Genomic DNA, 3,789 nt, shown 5'->3' on the forward strand with positions numbered 1-3,789 from the left:
TTATCTGAGCCATGGTTATACTGGGTTCTGTCCTTTATGGCTGAACCTAGTTCTAACTGGTACAGGCAGGCAAGTCACCCTAACACCCACGAACTGTTCCTTGCTGCCCTTGTCGGACACATAGCAGGAAATGGCTTCCCAGCAAGGTACGTTCCTGTCCCTACTGCTCCTAGCAACCGAGGTTCACACACCTACTCGTTTATTGATTCGACTAGTTACTGAGTGCCTGCTATGTGTTCACACCTTGTGTAAAAAAGGCACAATCTCAGCTCTCAGGGACATCATCACCTAAGGGAAGAAAGAGCCAAATAAATAGACACTGATAATGCAATGTGATGAGGCTATCATGGAAGGTTCCTGGGAGCCCAGGGAAAGCAGAGCTGTGTCTGCTTGGGAGGAACAGGGAAGGCTTCCCTTAACTGTGATGCTTGATTCCCGACAGGCAGAAAAGAGACAAAGAGACTGCGCCCTGAGGCAGAGTGGGGGCGTGCTTGGTGTACATGGCAAGACCGCCAGAGGTGGGAGCTTGCTCTGGCAAGAAGGGGCAAGGAGAGGAACATAGTTCATTCATTCATTCATTTCAACAAGCATTTCTTGGTACCTCTTTCAGCCAGGCATGGTGCCAGATGCTAGGGACACATAAGACATGGCGCCTTCGGCTCACAGACATATAAACACGCAAGTGTCCCAAGGAAGCATGAAAAGGGGAGACTTCTAATTACCCCTTTCTCAAGAAAATGTCTGACAATCATTCCCACTGGGGTATAAGGGACTGATAACACCTATCCTCTGGTATAATGAGGCTCAAAGACTTAAGCTAAAGAAATGTAGTTTTAAGGAGGAAATTCTGACAGCAGCCTTAGGAAAGGGAGGTGTTTGGGGAAAGGCAGAGAGGTTTCCAGACTCCTGTAATGACACTACCACAGCATGATGAGTCAGGAGCCGAGACTTTAGCCCCAGCCTTCCCAAAACTATTGTATCTCCCTGGGTGACACTAGCCCAGCCAGTTCTCTAAACCTCGTCCTCTTTAAAATAGATTTTTTCTAAATGGGAGAAAATCCATTCTCTGCTTAACTCACAGAATTACTGTGAGGCTTAATGAGATTGCAAACATGACAGCATGTGGCGAGGGCTCCAGGCATTTGCAAAATATGAGTATGATTTTTACTGTGGTTTGTCTTCTGCCTTCTGTGTGAGATCGGCCTTCATTCCCCATGCCTGAGAGTGGACAGACGAGATGGAAGAAAAAAGAAAAAAAATCAGCCTCTGAATTCAGGTGGGCCCATTTAATCCCTGGTAGTGACTCTCAAGGTGGGGTCCCTGAGCCAGCGGCATCAGCATCACCTGAGAACGTGTTAGAAATGCAAATTCTTCAGCTGAGTCAGAAAATCTGGGGGTGGACACCAGCAATCGGGGGTTGAACAAGCCCCCCAGGTGACTCTGATGCATGCTAAAGTTTAGGACCCACTGGTCTAATTCTACTCTTCTAAGACGCAGTACATCATCTTTGCTAACAGTATGGGGCTGGCCTCAAACTACCTGGGTTTGAATTCCAGCTCCCTCAGGTACTGGCCATGTGACCTCTCTATACTTCAATTTCCCCTTTCATGAAATGGGATGATAATAGTTCCTACCACATAAGGTAGTTAAGGAGATTAAATGAATTCATATAGGTAGAGTGCTTAGAATACTGTCTATTGTTTGATAGCTAAAAATGTTATCTACTTCAAGATTAAATTTAGTTTAGGAATTTCTCAGTTTTCCTTGAACTAATTAAACATACTTCCCTCTCCTCAACCCCCTAATGGCCCTGCAAGATGTGGGAACCACAGGTGCCGAGGGACCACAGCGAAACCTCGGCCACTGGGCAGACACAGTGCAAACTGCAACATGTCCCGAGCACCTTCTCTGGTGCCAGGCTCGTTACTTGTCAATCCTCCCGGCCACTCTTTGAGGTAGGCATCGCCATCCCATTTTATAGCTGCCAGGGGACGGGACATGTCCAGGTCGCACAGAGATGAACAGCAGCAGAGCTGTAATTTAAACCCAGAACTTGCCAAATCCAGGGCCAGTGTTCTTTCGCCATCACCAGGCTGCCCCACAAAGGTTCTTTGATCCTGGGACTGGTCCTGCCTCAACCTAAATCCCCAACTCCGCCACCTCTACCATATCCACTCACCATCCCTGCAAACTTAGGAGAGAGATCTAAGGAAAACAAGCAGTGGCAGGGCCCCAACTACAAACACTCCAGAGTCCTACTGAAAATAGATTTGTTCAGGTTGGCCCTGGAAAGTATTCCCAGGACCTAGAGGTGGAAGTTAGGGTGACAGAAACAGATTTCAGCTCAAACAGAGGACGTTCCTAAGGAGAATAAGCCACCCCTAGAGGGAGTGAGCTCCTCATCACTTGAAGTATCCAAAGACTTCAGGTGCTAGAGAGTAATTCAGGCACTGGATTTTGGATTAGAATTGATGGCTATTTAGATTTCTTCTTTCTTTCCTTCCTTTCTGTCTCTTTTCTTTCCTTCCTTTCCTTCCCTCCCTCCCTTCTTTCTCTTTCTTTCTTTCTGTCTTTCTTTTCTCACTCTTTTTCTTTCTTTCATAGAGACAGGGTCTTGCTCTGTCACCCTGGCTGGAGTACAGTGGGGTACAACAATAGCCCACTGCAACCTCCAACTCCTGGGCTCAAGCAATCCTCCCACCTCAGCTTCCCAAGTAGCTAGGACTACAGGTGTGCGCCACCACACCTGGCTAATTTTTTTTCTATTTTTTTGTAGAGACGGGGGTCTCATTATGTTGCCCAGGCTGGTCGCAAACTCCTAGCCTTAAGCGATCCTCCCACCTTGGCCTCTCAAAGTGCTGGGATTACAGAAGTGAGCCACCACTCCTAGCCTAGATTTCTTTCAAGGCTAAGAGTCAATAGCTTCCTGCAAGAGCCTAGGCAGGCACTGGGCAAAGGTGGATGAAACACAGAGAACAAGGGACATGTCTGAACTTGGGAAGCCCATTGGAGTCTTTTGGGCAGCCTAGCCTGTCTGGCCCTAGAAAAAGCCTGAATTCCAGCTGCTGGCACTGCCCTTTGTGCACCTCCCCCTGCCCCAACACACACACACACACACACACACACACACACAGACCCCATGCTCTGGCTCTCTGGCTTGTGTTCTCTGCAGGCAGAAGACCACAGATGGCAGCACTAGGCCATGCCCAGCAGCCCTGCCTGGAAGGGCCTTCTGCATGCCCCCCTCCTGGATCAGGATTCATCAATAGGACCCATTCTTCATTCCTGTGGTTTCTCAGAGCCAGCTGTGGTTACTGTGGCAACTCAGCCAAGGGGACAGAACTGCTACAGCTAAAGCCTTGGGAGCTGCAGATTAAATTTCACCATTAGACATTCATTCGTTTGGACCATTATAATATGGGGCATATGCACCACTTTTGTGCCATCCTGTGACCATTACAGCCATCATTAATCAATCACAGTGTTTTTCCCACTGACCCTAGGTTTGGTTCATCATTCTGCTACGATGGCTCTTCAGGTGACCTCCACCAATAAAACCAGAGTTGGCACAGGAGATGAAAACCATTTTCTATCTTTGCTTTGCACCATGATATTGTCCCTCAAGAGACTAAATCACAGAACATTAAAGACAATCTAATATTACCTCCTCATTTCATAGACTTTTATGGTTTGCAAAACAAAGACTCAGATGAGTTTTTTTGCCCCAGGTCTCCCTGGAAATGCAAACTAAGGAAAGGATACAAACGAAACTCATACAGGGATCTATGG

The sequence above is a fragment of the Propithecus coquereli genome, unplaced genomic scaffold, assembly GCF_000956105.1.
Source record: "Propithecus coquereli isolate 6110/MARCELLA unplaced genomic scaffold, Pcoq_1.0 Scaffold341, whole genome shotgun sequence".
Lineage (NCBI taxonomy): Eukaryota > Metazoa > Chordata > Mammalia > Primates > Indriidae > Propithecus > Propithecus coquereli.